The following is a 23,472-nucleotide window of genomic DNA, read 5'->3' as shown; positions in this document are numbered from 1 at the left end:
AAATTTCTTAATAGAATTTTCACACAATCATCTTATCATACTGTAAACATTAAAACAATAATAATAAAATAATTATTTTGACTTCGAATTTGTGGTCCCGAAACCACTGTTCCAATTTGACTAAAAATGGACTGTTACACTACGTCTCAAAGTGGGTTGAAGCCGTTGCAATCCCAAAGGATGATACAAAGACAGTGCTTAAATTTTTTCACAAGCATATACTCACCCATTTTGGCACACCAAAAGCATTGATTATTGATCAGGGTACACACTTTCATTGCAACCAAGTGGCAGTCGCACTAAAATAATATGGAATAAATCATAGAATGGCTACTACTTATCATCCGTAAACGAATGACAAGCCGAAGTGTCAAATCAACAAATTAAAAACATTCTTGAGAAGGTTGTGAACCCTTCAAGGAAAGATTGGTCTTCAAGACTGGATGACGCTTTATGGGCATTGCAGACAGCATATAAAACTCCGTTAGGATGTCGCCGTATCAATTGGTTTTTGGAAAAGCATTTCACTTGCTAGTTGAACTGGAACACAAAGCAATGTGGGCAATTAAGCAAATGAACATGGACTATGAAGTTGCTAGAAAGAAAAGGTTATTGGATATAACTGAACTAAAGGAGATTAGGTGAAATGCCTATGAAAATGCTGCAATTTATAAGGAAAAGACCAAACAATGGCATGACAGAATTATTCTGCAGGGACAATTTATCACTGGCCAAGAAGTTTTATTATTCAATTTTAGACTAAAACTGCACCCGAGTAAATTGTGCTCACGTTGGTTTGGACGTTTCGAAGTTGTTGAAATATTTCCTCATGGCACGGTCACAATTAGAGATTTACATTATGGACACCAATTCAAAGTGAATGGTCAATAATTGAAACATTATCTTTGGAATATTGATCAAAAGAAGGTAGAGACCATTAAATTGGTCGAAAAATTTTAATTTTTATTTGAATTTATCATTATGTTATTTTATTTTATTTTTTTTGTTCAAGTTTATTTTATATTTTATTTATTTTATTTTTGTAGAATAATTAGGTACCATTGTCGATGCACTTGGGCTTTCTTGTTAATGTAGTTCGTACTATTGTACTGTCACTTCTGACTCAGCAAGAATGAGGACGGATAAGAAATTTTAGATCCCACCGGTTAATCAAAAGTCACCTAGCCGTCTGATTTGTCTAAGCAAGCACAATTCTTATTGGAGGTATTTATTCCTACCAGCTTTATTTTCTTTCAGAACATCACGTCTTTCCATCTTCTTCTTTCACTCACTATAAACCCCTCTTCACTGTGTCAATTGTAAAACACCTAAGTAGAGCTTTTTATTTACTTTTCCTTTCCCAAGTTTGTACCTTTGCACATTTAAACCATCTTCACTCCACAAAACAAGCAAAATATGGCAAGAACGAGAGAATCAATCAAGAAAGCCACTAAGCTTGTTGAAGAACACTCATCCTCTACACCTGCAGCTAGTGAGTCGGAATCCCCCATGCCAATGGAGAAAAAAGAGTCAGTGATCTTTTTTAACGAAAGAGGCTAAAGACTGATTTCAAAACAACATCTTAAAGCGAAACTTCCACCCAAAACAGGGTATTCTCCTTTTGCAACACCAAGACTTGGGCAAACAAGTCTCTAGAACCATTTCTGAGTTGATGTGGGAGACTTTCTGTAGGCATCTTGGAAGTTATTCTCCTTCATTAGTACGTGAGTTTTACATTAACCTTTATGACTATGAGTTGGAGTTTATCTTTGTTCGAGAAGGTTTAATCCTATAGAATGCTACAAAAATCAATGAGCTGTACAACACTAAGGTGGATGTCGATAAACACTCCAAGTTTATTGAGGATATCACAGACGAAAAAAGGGACCTACTAGTGAAAGATTTATGTGTCGAAAGAGCATTGTGGGCGGGTTCACATCAAACGAATTATACGATACACCACCACTTCCTGACATTGCAAAGCAAAATCTGGTTTTATTTTGTCAACTGTAGACTACTACCCTCCACTCACAGCACCACAGTCAACATGCATAAAATGAGCCTGATACATTCAACTATCAAGGGCAGAAAGATTGATGCCAGCACAATACTCTATCAGGAAATTACTGACAGCGCCGCAAGGCAAAAAGAAATTTTGGTTTTCCCGTCATTGGTGATGCTACTGTGCTAGCTAAAAGGGATCGTGCCCCGTGATAATGATGAGATCTTGGAAAATAAGGGCTCAATCAATGAATTGTCTATTGAAAGAATGACTCATGGAAAAGATACACCGACAATAAAGGAGGCAGAGACCAGCAAGATAAGGAAGGGCAAAACTAAAGCAGAAAGAAAGGGAACACACTTTACTACAGAGACATCATTGTTGCGCAAAATGAAAGATATCGAGAAGTTGGCCAAATCCATCAGCAATAAGTCAGGCTTGTCGCTACAATAGAGGATATTGACAGATCACAAACTTTGTTCTACGGTTATACCAGGGCCTATAACAACTCTATTGTAGCCACATTACGTCAGTTAAGCCCGACCACACTCCCAGAATTTCTAGTGTTCCCACCAATTATTCGAGAATATGAACCCTCATTCGAGGAAGATAACTTAAGAGACCGAGACAGATCAGTGGACTCCCCGCCTATTGTGCACATCTCTGATGTTGAGAAGGAAGAGTACACAAGGGACGTTGAGGAGAACATATGAATGATTGATAGCTTGGTCAAGGGTAACTTCATTTATGGTCAAGAAGCACCTACTGTTGAGGAGAAAGTTGTTGTGAAAGAGGAGAACATCGTGTTTAAGTAGTGAACGGAAGGCCAAGGAAGAAAATACTGCAAAAAAAGCTATTAAGAAAGAATCTGTTAAGAACATTGCCAATGTATCTGAGTTTGTGGATGTAACTAATGATAATTTGGAACGATATAGAGCTAGACCGATGGAAGCTGCAGAGGTAACCAATGAGGAGCACTACAACTCATTAGCAATAGTGGTCTATACTGGACCACTCAAGGTGACCCCTCCTACACAAGAAGTAGTTGATAATGCCGAGGCAGAGCCAAAAAATAAGGAGCAACTCGAGGACCGTGCATAGCCCAAAGAAACGAAGAGAAAGCGCTCAAAAGACAAAAAGCATAAGAAGGAGGAAAAAAGAGGAGGAAGAAGAAACATCGTGCAACCATATTAATGGCCGAGAAAAACTGAGTTAGTTTATTTTATGTTTTAGCTGCAGTATTCATGCATTGCATGTAGTTGTAATTTTCATTTTGTTAGTGAACATTGCCATTGCATTTTTATTGTCATCGCATTTTAATCTTAATGCGTTGGGGACAATGTGAACTTTAAGTTTGGGAGAATACATATGAGGTTTGGAAATACACCCATATTTCAAAAAAAAATTAATATTAATGAAACATGCAAGGTTTATTTGTGGTTAATGCAAATGTGTTAAAAAATTTTGTTACATTCAAAGCTTAATTCTTGAATCATGTGAACTATTAATGAATGAGTTGGATAAATTTGGCTGAATGTTGTATCTTCAATTCTTTAATGAATGATTTAGGTTGCATTAGTAATGGATGACAAGTATCATTCCTTGAATCTTGAATGAATCTTCCTTTTACAACTACTCATATGTATATATAGTTATGAATAAGAGACACTCTAAAGTAGGTGTATGATGAAATGTTAAAAAGGGAACACTCCAACGCAAGCGTTAGAAAAATGAATCTGGCCACAGGCTACAACTGCATGAATGTGTGTCGGCACAATTACGTACTCCCTAGGGGTTTATTGCACTCTATCGTTACTTCTCAGGAACAAGGGAACAGTAATTCAACGATATCCCTTATTCACAAAAAAAACACATATTGTACAATAAATGTTGTATTGGTAGATAGAATTTAATATTTAAAGCATGATACTGGTTTTAATTAAGTTGCAATCTTAGTCATTCATATTTATGTTTTGTCAATGCAATATCTGTCATCTAAATGTGACTCATTCATTAGGATTTTAGGTGATTCAAGTTGCTAGAATAATCATTTGCCTTAGTGAATTCTTGTGTAGCCTTGCTAGTTTCTGTTTTACTTGAGGACAAGTAAAAACTCAAGTTTGGGGGTGTGATAGTTCTAGAAAGAACATATGTTTTCTCTCTACTTATTGGTTAATTTGTACCCATTTAGTTATCTTTAGCAGATATTTTAGCATTTTCAGTTTAGTAAATTGCATTTTATAACTTAGTGGATCTCAACCTATTCATCCTTAATTTTGTCATATTTTGGTACTGATGTCATTGCATGAGTAATTCTAGATTGTGCCCAGGATTGTCATCGCACCTAACAGTTGTCCAGATAGGAACAAAAATGTGTGAGCTGTCCAATCTAGTACAACTAACTAGTACGTACAGAGGCAGCATGATTTTGATAAAAGGACACCTAGGACATTTTGGGAAAATTATATAAATATTAACAAAAGAAAAAAGAAAATGGGGGAGATTTTTGGATCATCTTCCTCAACTTACCTCGTGAAGTTTTTGGCTATAGTAGCTTAAGCTCTAAAGGGTGAACCGATGTGAAAAGGATACAGACTAGCTCTTAACGAGGAGCTTTGAGTGCGACACAAGAAGGAATAGACTGATCCAAGTCGAGTTGTCTAGGAATAGTATTCTCCACTTGTTTCTTTTATTTTTCTTTTCTAAACGCTGGTGATTACTTTCTATTTCATGTTAGTATGGAAGTACACATGATTTCTGGGTTAAATGTTATTTTATTTAATCTTTCTCCTACATTTTAATCTTTGGGTTTGAATATTTTTAGCATAGAAGTGTTATTGCGGTCACTAAATCTAGAAGATGCAATGACAGTTCAAGCTAACAAGCATGACAACAAAAGTTGCTTGAGGATTAGAAGAATTTAATCCACTTGTTCTTAATAGTGTTCTATTGCCAACATCGGAAGGTGGGGTTAATGTGCATGTTTAAGTCTTAGACTAAATATAGAAGTTAAGCTTGGTAAGATATTCATTGCAGTTTAATGCATCGACAATCACCTATCCTATTTACCTTGTGAGCATTTAGCATTCTGTCGAATATTCACATTGGGGATCCTAGTTTCTCCCTATCATATTTTATCTTATTATTTTTAAGTTATTGCTTCGACAACTACTCTCACATTTATCCCATTTTATCTATTTATTGCACTAACATTAATAGACAAAAGGCAACCATCCACGTGGGATCGATATCCGATAAACTCATATCTGTCCACTATACTTGCATCGACTGTGTATGCTTAGACATTATTACTATGACATTAAACAACCAATCACTTTACAATCCAAAAACCAAATAAAGCCTAATAAAATTTTAAGCAAAATAAATGTTTAGTCAAAAGTCCTTCCTATTTCCACATGTCAAGTTCATTCCTAGTCTCAAGAATTACCTGAGATGTTTGAAGCTATGGGGTGAGCTAACTAGCTCATTATGAGTCTAAAATAGTATAAGCACTCAGTTAATCATACGGACAATAAACTCCAATATAATATAACACCAAACATAGTATAAAACATTATCATTAGAATGTGTCATGGACATAATACAATACAAAAAGATTCTTGCCTAACTATCCGCTATACTCCATGAGTTCCCCAGTAGCCATCTGCCAATCTCCAAACATTACGAGCTGTGCTCGATGTGGTTAAACCATTATTATAAATAATTTAGTAATATTGTCATTCAATATGCAATATAATCACCATTCTACTCGTTACTCCCAGTGAAATGCACTAACAACATTAATGTAAACTTAATCTGCCACCGTTACTCTATGAAATTCCTCCGTCATCCATAATATCCCACACCATGCACATGCATTATGTGATGCAAGATACAAACAAGTAAATGTTTCCAATACAATTACATTTCAGTGGCATGTTTCACATGCCTTCATTATATTATTCATTTCCATTCAGTGCTAACACTTATCAAGTGTTTGATTTCACAATCAATTCGATGACATTCTAACATGCCTCAGTTTCATAATAATTTCATAAGCAGTTTAACATGCTACAAAAATAATTTTCTGATGCATGTGTAGCAACTTTCAATTAATTTATTCCATGGCATCTCACTCAAGTATACAATTTGAACTTTCAAACTCTTATTCCATAATAACACATGCTATACAAAAAACCAACAACATTTAATAATAAATCAATCATGTTATATCATATCATTTCGAAATAATCAATTTTGCATTCATATAATTTGTTAGGGCTCGAAACGTACTTGGTTCGTTCACCTTTAAATTACTTATTAATTTAATCAATCTAATCTAGTAAGCTTAATTACCATATTAAATAATAAAAATACATATCTATCATTTATTTAGTAAGTTATAACCCACACCTTAATTTTGAAAATCACAGCACTAAATCGCAAAATCCCCACTTCCGGTCCTAACCCTTAGATGAGCATATATCCAAAATTAGCACCTAATACGATTATATACGATTAATGACCAGCCTTAAATCACCTAAAGGGGTTCAGCCTAAGTAGTGTTTCAAGCACGAATTTCCAGATTCAGATTATCAAGCAAACTTACATTATATTGATATGAAACTCGTGTGCGATTGAGATCTTCAATCACAGTTGAACCGGGACATTTAAATCAGAATCTAAACATAATTAATACCCAAATATCAGGAACCAAAAACCCCATTCAAAATTTAAATCAATCGGCCAAAACAAAAATTATTAACAAAGCAAAATCGTGCAAGATCTAGCACAAATCTACACTTTGCACTACCCATTACCCAGATCAGAGTTGTTAGATGAACGTCTTGGTTAATTACTCAATTAGGAATGTCTAAATCAGATCAAAATAGAGGGTAAATCCCAAAAGCTTATATAGTAGGGCTGAAAAATAAAGTGAAATGTCAGTCCCAAAACAATGGTGTTCTAAAAGGGGTGGCAACACCATTTGAGACGATAAAAAAATACAGATCTGGGGCGGCACAAGGAGGGATCTTTGGACAGCCAAAAATAAATTTTTTAAGGGCTAGAATGATGAATTATTGGTTTTAAAAATAACAACCAAAAATTGGCACACAACGCACAACAACAGAGAAAGAAAAATAGAACTTATCGACACTAATTCGAATAAGGGAGAGGGGGTGACGGTGAACAATTGGGAGGCTGATATAGGTGGCTTAGGGATGGATTTAGGGAAAAAAATGGTTGGTTTAAGGGGTAAAAATAACCAACAAAGTGGCTGGAAAAATAAGGGAAAAGGCTTAGCAAAAGGAGGTGGCACAATAATGGTGAAATCCTAGAGAAAGGAAGAAACTTTAAGAGGAAAAATGAGAGAGGAAAGTGGAGGAGCGGCTAAGGTTGATAAAAAAATGACTAAAGGCTAAAAAATAAGTGAAAAATGGTATTTATACCTAGGCTACTAAGCTTGGGTGGCACAAAAATAGGGGGATGGAGAAAAATTAGCAAAATTAAGCTATTTTGCAAGGGAATGGAATCAAACTTGAGTCCTTGATGTAATTACATCATCTCCATGTTTTCTTTTAACCACTAAGCCAATAACTCATCCTTTAAAAAATTTTACAACCTTTAAATAAAAAATTTGGGATGTTACATAATTAATCGGTGGATACTCGCTTATCTCTCGACCTCACTTTTTCCGCTAGGATAAATTACAATTTACTCAGTTCGACTTGTCTCTCGATCTTGTCTCCCCTATGATAACTTCCTAGGATTTAGGAGCGCATCATTTATACCAACTAATCATATTATGAACCGTTATTCTTTTGTTAATTGATCAACTTGATGAATCAATTGGTTCAATAATCAAAACATGCAAGATATGAATAAAGCATAAGATTTATTTTAATATTCATACAAACATTAGTTGATCAAGCTAACGAAATATAAATAAAAGAATAAAATAGAATAGTAAAGAGAATGCTCATTAATATATATTGAAGCGCAGATCCAAACCAATCTTTGCTCGCTATTGTCTTCACATCGGAATAGAAAAGTCCCGACTAAAACATAAAAGAAAAGAAAACTAAAAATTGTGTTTGATAAAAAGGTTGATGGATTGATTGATTTATGGATGCCCTAATTTGTGTACAGAAACATCTTATTTATAGGCTGAAAGTGTGCATCATATGCCCGATATACCTCCGATACTTTGGGTTCAAGTAAGAAATAAAATCTTCAGGAATATGCCAAAATAAGGTTGGGACGTCATTCTTGCTTGTAGCCCACGTTCAGGCTATGGCCCAACATAGGCTGCTATGGCTCAAGACAAGGCTGTTGTAGCTCAATATAGTGTGTGTAATGCAACACGAACATTGCGTGTCACACCACAGACATTGCGTGTCGTACTATGGAAGACTTTTTGTGGCTTTAGACATTTTTGCTATGCTTTCATAGCCTGGGAAGCTTTTGCATCACTCGTCCTAAGTTTCTACGTTAATTGGGCCTAAAATTAAGCCTTTTGCACACTTAAAAACACAAATTAACCCTACCTAAAACCCATTTCGGCCTAATAGGTCAACACTAAAAAATGTGTTAAAATACTTATTTTTATTAAATTTTAATCGTAAGTCCTAAATATTAAAAATCCAATATTAAATTCTAAATTGGCTAGAAAACAATCTCCTTAAGTACAGAATTGACTCGGATTAACTAGTACATTTGATAATAGGATATTATTTTAGCCACACCCTTGAATAACTTAGCTCCATTAGCTCGGAGCCTCTCAGTCACTGATCCACGAGCACTAGATCTAGACTAGATTTTGGCAACCCTCTGAAGCACTCTTAACATGGCATGAGATAGTGCTTCATCACCCGTTTATGATTCCAGCGACCAGGTGCAAGTGGGTCCTCTCTAAAATTAGCCTCAGGAGTCGGAGTATCGTCTTGAGGCACAAACAGCTCAATTTGAGGAGCTTAGACGAGCCTACCTCGGATGCTCATAGTGAATTTCTGAATATCTATAGTCTAACTTGTATTTACAGTCTTAGAGAATGCAGCAGTTAGTTAAGAACGACATTGGAGTATTGAAATTATTTTGAAAACACTGTAAAAATATATATGTGGCTTGGTACCTAACAAAATCTCTTTTAAAAAAATGCATGCAGACCTCACTAATCCCAAAGTCTGAGTTCTAAAACTTTAGGCTCTGATACCACCAAATGTAACATCACCAACCCGGCCCAAATGTTATGTCCGAGTTATGAAAGTCACACTAGCCATCGAAATGACTCAGTAAAACATTCAGGTTTCAGAAAAAATTGGTAAACCCATTTCATAAAAAATATTCAAGTTTTTATAGAGGGTACCGATACCAGATAGTAAAGTATCGATACTTAATTAAGTATCGATATGGTTTAGGCATCCTGCCAATTTTGAATTTTATAAAACGTGATCAATCTGTAACGATACTTTTATATGTATACATGAATTTGTTTTAAAAACCATTTATTTGGTCAAGTATTAATATAGATGCCAAGGTATCGATACTTTTTGCCAGAATTGGTGAAAAATGCTTTTTAGAAAAACAATTTCGATTCCGTTTAAAGAAAGCTCATTAATTTGACCCGTTTTAGGAAAAACATCAGTTTAATTTAGTCATCTTGTTCATTTAATTTTAGTTTTGAAGTTTGTTAGGATATCTTATTTGAACCATTTAAATAAAAATGATTTAATCGTATTGAAATTCTTAGCCATGATCGAGTTTATTGTCAAAATGAGTAATGCTAAATCCCAAATAAAACTTACAAGTAATGAGTCCATGCCATAGACCATTTAATAAAACAAAAACCAAACAATGTTTATAAAATAAATTAAAATTGTAGAGTCTGAGCCCTTCCCTCTTGAGTTAACTTGAAAAAAGGGAAACTAAGTAATGAGCTATGAAGTTCAGTGCGGTCTTAGCACAAACAAATAAGTACATAAAAAGTAAATATAGCATACAAGCTTTCAGAAAAAATATCATATTAGATTATCAGTCTTACGGTGATTTTTAATAAGCATACAATAAACATGAATGATAGTGCAATTTTCCTACCCTTCAATTCTCTACACACTACAGTAGGAGTTCCCCAGACCTTATCCAACCCTACACACCATATCAGTAGAAACATTAGCTTTTGCGGATGAATAGCTAGTATTGCGGATAAACTACCAGTAAAATAGTTATTTGATCGATAAATTGATCCTACATTAAATGCTTGCACTTCCTTCTTTAAAATCGAAAAATCCCATGCAACAATATGGCATACTAACGATGACAAAAAATAGTAAATGTAACAATGTTATCATGTTATTATCATGCGAACAATAATAGTTTGGAGTTTAAAATAGTAACATTTGGCATGCAAAAGTAAAATATGCAGAATTAACACTGAAACAACATTAGTCACATATTCATCGTTAACAATTCAAGAAATGGCAGCATTCTACAACTAAGCTACCATACACGATTTTGTTTCCAAGTTTCAATCTGTCGGTTTCTCATACCTCATCAAAGGTTATTTTCTAATTAGATATGACGTTACTTGATGCAACTAAAATCGTTAGAGTAATATAAGTAACATTTTTAGACAAAATCAGCAACCAATCACCCGAATATACACTTGTACATTCTACCAAACACTCACACAGACACGACAACATACGGTTAAGGCACACACCTTCACCTTACACACCCGTGTTGCACTTCCTTAACTCGGATCTGATATAATTCTCCTAGATTTAACCCTTCAAACATCATACATACACAAAACACACATGAATTAGAATCGATGGTTAAGGATTACGATAAGATCTAATAGAAATTGATTGAACAAGTTAGTAAAGAGTGAATCGCAACTCAGTTGCAAATCTAGAAATGGATTCTAGCCATTAGGAAGGGATTACACTTACCAACCTACGGCAATAGGAAACAATAGCAATCATCGATAGTCTTAAGCCCCACTAAAATTTGAACTTATGAGAGGTGAATTGGCAAGGAGAAAAGAAATGGTAGCCCAAGGGTGGAGGATGATGTGGCAATCAGAAAAATAAAGGAAGAAAAGAATAAAAAAAGAAAAGAGAGAAGAAAGGAAGAGGGACGCCGCAAAGGGGAGGGAAAAGAGAGAAAGGGAAAATAACTAGGGAAAATGGAAAAGAAAAAAAAGGGGTGGCATAGCAAAAATTCATTTAAGTACCTAGGGTTTCGGCACACTAGGATTTTCTACACTAGAAATTACGAAGGTATCGATATTTGTTAGTAAGGTAACGATACTTGCATAAGTATAGATATAGTTTTCAATATTTTAATAGGTCAAGGAAAACAGAAGCCCAATTGTATATTCAAATAGAAAATTAAAATAAATCAAACAGTTACAGATATAACCTAAAAACTTAACCCGTATTTTGGGGCGTGACATGCTAAGTTAAAAATAGGGGTGAGCAAAACTTGATTCGATTCACAAAAGTCGATTTTTTTTCAAACTTTGAGTTAATCTATCAAGTTATTCAACTCAATTAAGTAATTCAATTTTGAGTGGAGTTGAATTTTAAAATTCGAATAAAACGAATAATTTGAATACCAGATTAGTGTAAATACCCCTTTCTTTTCTATGAATTTTAAAAATGATCAAATTGGTCTCTCTCTTAACAAAAAGTACAAAATAAATCAAAATAAATTTTAAAATTTTAAAATAATTTTAAACTTCAAAATATTTATAAAAATTCCAAAATTATTAGTTTCACTATTAAATAGTAATTTTAATCATGTTAATCAAAGTTACAAAGATATTATTCCAAGATCGATTCTTAGATAAGATTTTATTTTTCCATTTTAGTTAGTAATCTATGGAAAGAGATTAAAATTGCAACATATTGAATATTTATATATTTTTAAATATTTAAATTTATTGAAAAATCAATTTATCACTTTATTAGTAAGCAATGAGTAGGAAGTATTTGACAGGGAGTAAATTGAGCTTCGGATCAGCCACGATTAAACTTGGATAAAAATATTGAAAAACTCAAATTATTGTTTGACTAGTCTCAATTTAATCCATAAAGAAGTCTGTCAGCAAACTAGGATGTAATTTTAGCTACAAACTCGTCAATGTACTTCTTTGAACTTCCACCATGATCAACTGCCTTTATAGCCAAATTCTTCCACTTGATTGAATTCTTCTTAATCTCATTGCCCCTTTTGCGTCCCATTACTACCTCATTTATGCACTGTTTTATTGTCTCTCTTCTCGCAATGCATTTCTCATCAGCCAAAGCTCTAACCCCAATCCCCCAAACATCTTCAACATACTTTGCATTAGTGGCTTGGTCATCCCATTATGGTATTGCCACCATTGGAACCCCTAAACCCAAACAATGGCTCACAAAATAGCCTACAAACCCATGTTTTAAGACCTTCAATTGAAGGCACCATTGAACAATCAAACCTTTTGCTCAAGTCTAGTGTTTGAAATTATCGAGTAGCTTGGGCTCTTTTGGTTCTCTCACAACCCATAAAAAGTAGGCATTGGTTCCTATTAAAACCTAAGATATCTCAACTATTTGTTTAGATAATAGGGTGTTCCTGAAGATGCTTTTCGGCTTAAATTGTTTCCATACTTTTTTAGAGATCATGCAAAAGCATGGTTGAATGGTTTACTGTTGAGAATAATTGCTTTATGGAATGATCGTTGCCAAAGATTTTTGCTATGGTATAATCCACCAAACATAAATGTTAAGCTTAGATGGCCAATTATGTGAAGTTTATGAAAGATATAATATTAAAGAAGCACAGATTGGGAGAATCTGAGACTGTTGCTCTCACTGAAGGGTGCACAACAATGTTGATGAATAAATTACCTCCAAAGTTGAAGGACCTAGGGAGTTTCACTATCCCATATTCAATTGGAAATCATTATGTTGGTAAGGAATTATGTGATTTAGGAGTGAGTGTAAATCTAATGCCTAAATCTATTTTTAAGAAGCTGGGAATTGGGAAAGCAAGACCTACTATGATTACGTTGCAACTAGTTGATCGGTCCTACACACATCCGGAAGGTAAAATTGAAAATGTGCTAGTAAGAGTAGATAAATTTATTTTTCCTGTAGATTTCCTTATTCAAGAATGTGAAGCTGATTAGGATGTGCCAATTATTCTTGGAAGACCTTTTCTTGCTACTGGTAGCACTTTAATTGATGTGCAGAAATATGAGCTAACCATGAGGGTAAATGATCAACAAATTACTTTTAATTTGATGCCTTAAAATGTGCTGATAAGAATGAAGAATGCCACGCCAATAGGCTGATAGAAATAGAAGTAAAGGAATAGTTCGTAAAATTTTGCCACAGAAATTCTGATAATGATGAAGACTCACTTGAGCGAAGTGACGCAGTAATTTTTTAGGACATTGGTGAACTTATGGAAGCCAAGCAGTTTTTGGATAGACCAGGGAAGAAGTTTGAATTTTTGGATTTATCCTATTACTTATTTAATCCTCCTAAACCTTCTATAGAGGAACCTCCCACACTGGAGTCAAAACTTTTGCCGTAACATTTAAAATATGCATATTTGGGAGACAACAACATTTTACCGATAGAAATTTCTATGAAGTTGACACCTGAGCAAAAGGTAAAGTTGTTAGAAGTCCTTCGGTATTCTAAGAAGGTATTAAGATGAACCCTTGCTGACATAAAGGGAATTAGCCCTACTCTCTACATGCATAAAATTTTGTTGGAGGATTGACATAACAATTCTATTGAATAGTAGAGAAGATTGAATTCGATCATGAAAGAAGTTGTCAAGAAAGATATTATCAAGTGGCTTGATAGTGGAATTATTTACCCGATTTTAGATAGCTCATAGGTGAGTCTTGTACAATGTGTACCCAAGAAATGAGGTGTCACAACAGTGAGTAATAATAACAATTAGCTCATTCTGACTCGCACTGTCACGTGATGAAGAATATGTGCGGACTATCGCAAGCTTAAAAAGGCAACTAGAAAGGACCATTTTCCTCTACCATTTATTGATCAGATGTTAGATAGATTAGATGGGAAAGTTTTCTACTATTTTTTGAATGGTTACTCAGGGTATAATCAGATTACCATTCCTAATGACCAAGAGAAGACCACCTTCATGTGTCCATATGGAATTTTTGCATTTAGATATATGTCATTCAGGTTAAGTAATGCCTCGACAACCTTTCAACATTGTATGATGGCCATATTCTCAGACATGGTGGAAAACTTCCTTGCAGTCTTCATGGACAATTTCTCTATATTTGGCAATGATTTCAAAGATTGCTAAAAAAAATCTGAAATTGATTTTGTGTCATTATAAAGAAACAAATCTTGTTTTGAACTGGAAAAAATGCCACATCATGGTTCGTGAAGGAATTGTTCTGGGGCATAGGATATCACAGCGAGGGATTAGAGTGGACAGAACAAAATTTGAAATAATATAAAATTTACCACCTTCCACCAGTGTCAAGGATATTAGAAGTTTTTTAGGTCATGTGGGATTTTATAAAAGATTCATTCAGGATTTCTCAAAGATATCTAAACCTTTGTTCACCTTACTAGAGCAAAATAGACCTTTCAATTTTGATAAATATTGCTTAGTAGCTTTCGAGGAATTGAAGAAACAGTAGGTAGCAGTACCAATTGTAATAACTTCGGAATGGACACTGCCTTTTGAACTCATGTGTGACGCTAACGATTATGCTATGGGAGTAGTGTTGGGGCAAGGGAAAGACAAAGTACTACGTGCAATATATTATTCGAGTAGAACCCTGACGAATGCATAGCTTAATTATACCACCATGGAAAAGGAGTTATTGGATGTGGTGTTTGCATTCGATAAATTTCGCTCTTATCTAGTTGGTACCAAGGTCACAATCTACACAGATCACTCTGCTATTAAGTATTTGGAGAGCAAGAAAGATGCCAAGCCAAGATGGATTAGGTGGATACTCTTGTTGCAGGAGTTCGACTTGGAAATTAGAGATTAAAATAGGACTGAAAATCAAATGGCTGGTCACTTGTCAAGCTTAGAATTTGGAAATGAAGATGGCAATGACAAATTTATTAAAGAAGACTTTCTAGATGATTAGTTGTTAGTTTCCATGGCATTACCTTGGTATACCGATATAATGAACCTTTTAGTAAGTGATGTGATGCCATTTGATCTCAAAAACCAAAGAAGACAAAAATTCCTCCATGATTACAAGCATTATTATTGGGATGAACCTTTTCTATTTAAGCATTATGCTAATCAGATAATTAGAAAATGTGTCCCTTATGACGAAATACATAACATTCTATAGCATTGTCATTCAACTTCTTACAAAGGGCACTTTGGAGAAATAAGAACTACTGCCAAAATACTTCAGTCAAGATTTTATTAGTCGAGTTTGTTTAAGGATGTTTATGAATTTTATCAGTCATGTGACCATTGTCAGGGGATAAGAAATCTATTTAGGAGACAGGAAGTGCCGCTACAAAATATTCTGAAGATTGAGTGGTTTGATGTATGAGGAATAGACTTTATGGGTCCATTTCCACTATTAATAGGCAACCTGTACATACTGTTGGCAGTGGACTATGTCCCTAAGTGGGTTAAAGCTATTGTGTTTCCTACTAATGATGCAAAGTCAGTAATGAAGTTCATGCACAAAAGCATTTTTACAAGATTCGGTACACCTAAAGGCATTATTAGTGATGAAAGATCTCATTTTGACTGCAAACTAGTGCTAATGCCTTGCATAGGTATAGGGTGATACATAAGATTGCCACGGCATATCATCCCCAAACAATGCACAAGCTGAGATTTCTAATAGAGAAATTAAAAAGATTCTAGAAAAAATGGTGAACCCAACTCGTAAGGATTGGTCCTCCAAACTAGATGAACCTTTGTGGGCCTATCGTACTATATTTAAAACATTGTTAGGGATGTCACCTTTTAAGCTTGTTTGTGAAAAGCCATGTCACCTACCTATTGAGCTCAAGCACAAAAAGCATTTTGGGCTATTAAAAAGCTGAACATGGATTGGGTCACTACTGGCCATAAAAGGTTGTTAGAACTAAATGAAATGGGAGAATTCAGGGTACATGCATATGAAAGGCTAAATTGTACAAAGAGAAAACCAAGCGTTGGCATGATAACAAAATTATGCCAAGGCAATTTGAACCAGGGCAACAAGTGTTGTTGTTCAACTCTAGGCTCAAGTTGTTCCATGGTAAATTAAAATCTTGCCAATTAGGTCCCTTTGAAGTACCTCAAGTACACCCGCATGAAGCTATTAGTATCAAAGACCTGAAAATAGGGGTTACATTCAAAGTTAATAGACAACACTTAAAGCACTACTGGGGTGCTTATGTAGATCATGGCAAGCAATCCATTGACCTCCAAGATGTTTGAGTTAGCATTTTTTTTCCTTTCTTTAATTGCTTTAATTTCATTTAATCTTTATTTTCTGTTATCATTAATTATTTAATGTTGTTTCATTTTTTTTATCTTTGATTAATGAGCAGTTTTTCCATATTTTCAGAGACAATAAAAGTATGGGATTATCAGTTGTGATACTAAGAGGACTTTACCGTAGCATCTTAAAATGAAATTATGCTGCAACAAATTGGGTGAATGAATGTCGAGGTACGAGGTAACATAGGTTGATCGGACAAAAAAGTCCAAGGGAGAGATTTTTGGATAACTGGGCCCATTCTGTTACTTAGGACCCAATAAGGAAAAGCCAAAACTTTTATTTTAGGGCTAGGTCACCTCACATTTTCCCCCAAAAAATCCCCTTATTTTTCCCTCCTTTATGCCACAAAGATTACTCTGCACATTTCATTTTTCTGAACTATCAACATTATCTCCTCTACTTACCTCTTTTCAACTACTTACGTCTCTACATTTCTCACAAAGTTTCCATCTTTATCATTTCTTTCTCTTTAACTTCTCATACATTTCTTCTAACCACATTTTTTGAGATTTCTTTATATCCTCCTTTAATAGCACAAGTAAAGACTGCTTCAAAGGTTTCTGAATCATCGTGGGCCAGCACTACGTTACCTAAAACCTTTTTCAACAATGTCACGACCACAAAATACAACAATAACATCTCAAAGTGCCCCTTTTTATTTCGAACAAGGGTTATTGTTCAAGGATGAACCACACATGGGCTATGACGAGTCTGTGTCCTCTATCGTAGAGAAGAACAGGTGGAGTATTTTCTGTTTGCACCCTAAGGACATTTTTGGGAAGGTTGTTCATGAATTTTATGCACATGTTAATTCACCTGATTCTCATTTTATCTATGTTCGTGGCACTTCAATTCTATTTGATGAAGATCATATTAACGCCCAATTTGGGATAGCTGATGTGTAAGATGAATATATACCCTTAGCTGACAATGTCACTACTGATGGATTGACTCAAGTCTTGAATGATTTATGTGTCAAAAGTACACATTGGACTGTTTCCATTCAAGATTGCTATACCATTGAGAGGGCTTCTTTAAAGCCTATTAGGAAAGTATGGTACCATTTTCTGAAAAGTCGCCTCATGCCATCGACTTAAAATATGACTGTTTCAAATGAGATGATGCTTTTATTACACTCCATCATCATGGGGAGAAGAATCAATATTGGCTAGATCATTTTTTAGGAGGTGCACGGTGTGCTAAGAAAAATGCTGGCAGCCTAAACTTCCCCTCCTTTCTTACTACTTTGTGCTGCACCACTAGAGTCCCTCTCAATGCTGATGAGTATGTCACCCTCAATAAGGGTGGACTGTCCCGAGCCATTTTTGCCAAATTCCAAGGCATTGATGCTGCAAAACCAACTTAGCATAGTCAGGCTACCACTTCTACTATTGCACATTTTCCCACGGTAGCACCCTCGACATCTCGCAGCTCCTTCAAACAGCAACTGGAGCAAAGAATTTCCCTTTTTGAGATTCAGCAGTTTAAATTAGCTGAAGTGATGGTCAAGGCTTAGGAGCAGTAGGCTTAATATTGGACTTATGTGAGGAGCAGAGATTTAGCTCTTAAAAGATCTCTGTAAAAGAACTTTACAAAGCTGATGCTAGAATTTCCTACATTACCCACCCCTTTGCTCCCAATTCTTGAAACCGTAGAGGAGCCAACTCAAATTCTTACTACCAGCGCTGAATTAGCGAATTTGGGAACCATTACTGATAAAGGGGAAACTGTTTCTGAGGAGCTTAAAAAGACGAAATCATTAAATCTTGATAATGAATAAGAAAGAGAGAAAGATGAAACTGTTATTGCCATTACTGCCACCATGAAAGGTCGGACCTTGTTCCATCCACCCTACCAACTTCCACGACTGATCAAGACCATGACATCGATCATCTTATTGATGAGCTCATGGAAATTGATGAGGGGGATGAAAAAACCCCATGAAAAGAAAGCTGCGGTATAAAGTCAGTACTCGTAAATCCACTTGCAGGGCCGAATGAAGTAACTACACTCCAATTCAAGCCAGGGAAGTTTTTTTTCTCTACCTCATACATTTTATTTCTTTTGCCATGACATTTTCTATACATATCTATATTTTTTTTTGTTACAAATTTGTACGTGCATTGATGCATCCTTTAGGTTTGGGGGTGTATTGTGCATTTATGTTACATTATATTTCTAGTACATATGCTCATTCTAGTCTTGTTAAATTTGTTTTACCACTGCCACATAACTAGTAAGTACTGTTTTGCCTATGCAGAGTAAAATATTTACTTATGATGTTCGATGATGAGTTTGAATTCTTAAATACACTTAAAACATATGATAGGGGATTAGGTGAATTTAGCTTAGGTTAGGTTGCTTGAAGATTACCTCCTAAAAATGAGATGTCCTAACCTCAGTTATTTTTGGACTATAGCGAGTATATTTTAATGAATTTAAAGAATTTTGAAGTCAAACTCAATCACATTGCCACATCATTACTTAAATAAAAGACAATAGACACTCTAATGCTTAGAATTGCTAAGTAAGTCAGGTCTACTTTGTTTGCTCCATCGTGTTGTTGAATAGAAAGGTGAGTTCAAGTAAGAGTGTGTAATAAAGAAAAGAAAATTAGGGGCACTCCACTGTTGTAACAAGCTAAGTAGCTAAGGAGGTAGTTGTTTGCTCTATCCATATTCTAAGTTAAAAGCCTTAGCCTCAAGAGTGATTTTTATTTAAATTATGACATGATTAAGTACTAGGTAATTCAATGTGTGCTCCATTGTGATTATCAAGTCAAAGAATTTTGTAACATTCTAAATCCCCTAACATACTTAAAAAAAAAAAAGAAAAAAACAAATACAAATAAATATTTTTAGTAGGCTTAGAGTAAGGGTTACAAAGTAACTTGAGTTTAGGTAACAAATGAACTGAGCAAATTAGAAGATGTTTGCTATGGCTAGAAAGCATACATGAGTACTTAGGAAATTTTGTTTTTAGGGAGCAATTTTCTACACTATCTTTGCTAAGCAAACCTTTGAAACTCGAACAAGTTTTTAAAGATAGAAGATTGTTGAAAACTGAAGTATATATTATTCTTTGAATGGACTGGCAGTATAAGGTGGTTAAGTGCGTAGGCAAAATTTGTTGCATTCAAGTATTTGTGTATATTTTGCTTGAGGACAAGCAATAACTCGGGTTTGGGGGTATGATAACTCTTGAAAAGAGTTATATTTCATGTCTTTAGATCTAGCTAATTGTCTGTTCTTAGGTACATTTAGTTGCATTTTAGGACATTCCATTAATATTTTTCTTATTTTAGCATTACATTAAGAGCTTGGACTGTACTTAAATGTTAGTTATTTTTTAATTGCTTATGTAAGGGTTGTGTGTAGTGGTGGATTGGCAGGTGCAGGATAAGGAACAAGAAGTAAATGAGTGAAGGTTTATCGGGGCAAAGGGTTGGACAGTTTGTCAATACAAATGTTGTGTAATGTCGGGAATATGTCCAGTTAGCACCCAAAGCGTACGGGCCTTAGGCCCAGTTGAACTTGTACCAGATATATCTACCTGAAAAAGAGGGAAAAAAATTATGGGCTGTTGGATTTACCCTAGGGAAATGATTATAAAAGCCAAATAAGGAAACCTTAAAAGGGCGAAAAAAACAAAAAGAGAAAAAAAAAAAAGGAATCTTTAGGCAAAAAAATAGAGGGTAGTGGCTGAGTAAAGACGGGAAGAGGAAGACGAAGGCAACCCCTCTCAGCCACCACAGGACACTACATCTCTGGAGTGTGGGCTAAATAAGGGTAATTTATCTTCCCAAAATTCTTCCGTTATTTCTTGATTACTCTTTGTGAATTGATTTGATAGAAATGATATTGAATGGTACTTTGGATTTGAATTTTAATTGCCAACCCATGAGCTAAATATCATAGGGTTGGATTACTTGAAGAAACTCATAATTAGGAGACGACAGAAGTAGAGGCAAGTGTTCTAAAGGGCGAGACTATTTGGCAAAGAAGCTAGTCAAGAATCAACCAAGGCATCGAGATTGTTTTGAGACGATTCCAACTAATTTTATTCTGAGGACACAACAACGGCGTTGCGAGAATAGGTGGGGGAGAATGTCATGGGTCACGGATCAAAGCTCGTGACCATTGAGCACAGAATGCGTGAAACTCGTGACCATTGTCTTATAGAGTTCAAGTTATTAAATGGGGCTCATTTGACCCAGATGAACTGGCTCGATTCGTGGAACCCGTGGAGATGCCCATATTCTTGAAGCCTTAGTCTCCAAGTGAAACACTCCAGTAAAACTAGAGTTACCAGGATAAATAGTGTAAATCCTAAAGGGATAATATTGTATAAAAAATCCCTTAGGACTCTCAATTATAGATAGGTTGTAATCTTGACTATAAATGTAACTTAATTTGTACCGTTGGTTCTCGGGGAGATCAACTATAAATAGAGGCCTCCCTCTTTATTTTTAATCACTTCATTTTTTCTAAGCTAAAGAATTTTAAGAGCATTTACTCAAACATCTTGTGTGAATCACTTTCCTTTGGTTTTTTTGTTCTTCTTTTTTCTTTCAATACGAGTTTTCTTTCGTTATATTTTGGTGCCTTAGAGAAATTTTGTGCATAATGTGACCGACTAATAGAACACCTAGCGGTTTGTGACTACGAATGTAACAGCCTGTTTTTCAGTGGTGCCAAAAATAATGGTTTTGGGTTCACTAATCTAACAAGTAAGTCCATAAAAATTATTTAATATTTATGAGTCAAATATAGTATTATATTAAACATCGAAATAATTACTAACCAGAACCCATTATAAAAGACAATACTATTAGGTTTTTTCAACCTATTATTTCAAAACACATTAAATGCTACAATTACCTCCTTCTCAACACGTGTTTGAATTTATTGCCTGTATGTCAACAATACTATTCCGCGAATGTTTCTAGCCTTCAGAGTAGTGCATTCATTATTGAATATAATAGAATTTTTTTTTCAATATTCATAAAAATATTTATATTTCACTATTAAAATAAGTCATAAATTTATACCTCATCACTAATAGGAAGTGAACAGTTAGACAACTAATAGGAGTTAAGAACGACATTCTAAAATATGATAATGATTGAAGCAAGTACAAGCATCTGCACATACCCTGATATTTGCTACTTGATGCCAAGAGCATCTCTCGATAAAGTGTTGCAAGCATGGCTACCCCCCAACTATAAATATTGGCACTGCTCAAATCTAGAAGGCATACAAGGTAGCACAAACTAACTCGGTTGCCAGACTTATCAAGTATCAAAATCTTCCTAATAAGACTCATAATTATGAACTGAGATGCGATTTGAACCTCTACTTCTATCGCAGTCTCGGGTAGCATCGTCAAAGAGTCCAATCAAGTGTGGAAAATGAAATTCCCTTTCCATCTACCCTCTAAAGATAACTCCCAAGCAACTCTTGGCAAACTACCATCATGTTTGATATTGATTCTCCAGTTAGACGTAATCTATCAACTGGAAGACTAAGTTGTAATGTAACATCTTCGAAGGTAATCGCGGACTCACCACAAAGCAAGTGAAACATATAGGTCTCTGGCCTCCATTGCTCCACCAATGCAGCTATGAAATGCAGATATATTTGGAAGCTCTAAATCAAAATCGCGTACCTGAAATTGACTCCATCTAAATATGTTTGAATCCTCAAGTCAATACCATTGAAATAATTGTGATGCAACAAGTTGTGCAATGATCGATCCACTTCCTACACAAAATCTACATCACACAAGTGTTAGTGTACACATTGTAAAGTTTTTAAAGAGAAGTTTGTAATATTTACCATTTCCAATATTTCATATGATGCATGCGAAAATTATAACAATACCATTTTCCTAAACCTAACAAATATAAAATATTTCCACAATGTCAAACAAATATAATTTTACTTATAAAATATTACTAATGTCTATTTCATTATAATAATTACAAATATATTACTTATAAAATAAACAATTTTCAATTAATTAAACAAACAAATTACAAGAAAGTAAACAATTAATTTTCACTAATAAAAATATTATTAATATCTAATTCAGTATAATAATTAAAAATATATTCAACATATTTCACAAAATTGCTTATTTTCAATTAAAAAACCTAAACCATTGAATTAACAAACAATTTTAATTTTTACATTATCAATATAACATATTTAAAATTCATATATACTTACAATTCTTGTCGATAATAACTTTTTTTATGAAAAGTTGATAATAACTTTAAACTTGCAAAACAAATCAATAATATAACCACCTAATTAATTTAAATTAAGTTGATGGAGCTTGCCTAAATTTAAAAAAATTCCATCAATGTATTCCGTAAATAAATTCATTTTTTGGGTGGTTTGGGAAATTTTTCAGATTTTTTTACAATTTTTGGGTAATTTTCGGAAGTGTGGGGAGATGGGTTTTTTGGAGTGAATGGTTGTATTTTTTTTTGGACGTGAAGTTAAATGGGCTTAGGGTGGGGGGTTTATGGGAGGGTGGTTTTAATTAGGTTAATTGGGGTGTTTATTAGATTTAATGTTGGGGAGTCGGGAGTTTTTGGGGGTAAGTGGCCGAGTAGTTGGGGAGCCCCAAATCCGCACTATTCCCTACAGCGTGATTAATAAGGTCTTATATTGATTCCAACGCCAAAATCGACACCAACCCTTCCGATTTGTGTCTGGTAAAATCGAAATTTTTATTTACTATTAGTAAACATATCATTTTAATAAATAAATATTATTTTGATAAAAAATATTAATATATATTATTTTAATAATTTTTCCTTTAATTTTATCTCTAAAATTGTCTTTGATTTTGAAGTGATATAAAAAAATTAAACTATATTCAAAGGTTATTAAATTATTTGTAAATCTATATTTTGATCACTCAATTTTAAAAAATTACAAAA

The sequence above is a fragment of the Gossypium arboreum genome, chromosome 5 (assembly GCF_025698485.1).
Source record: "Gossypium arboreum isolate Shixiya-1 chromosome 5, ASM2569848v2, whole genome shotgun sequence".
In the NCBI taxonomy this organism is placed as follows: Eukaryota; Viridiplantae; Streptophyta; class Magnoliopsida; order Malvales; family Malvaceae; genus Gossypium; species Gossypium arboreum.
Note: the sequence above shows the minus strand (reverse complement) of the source record.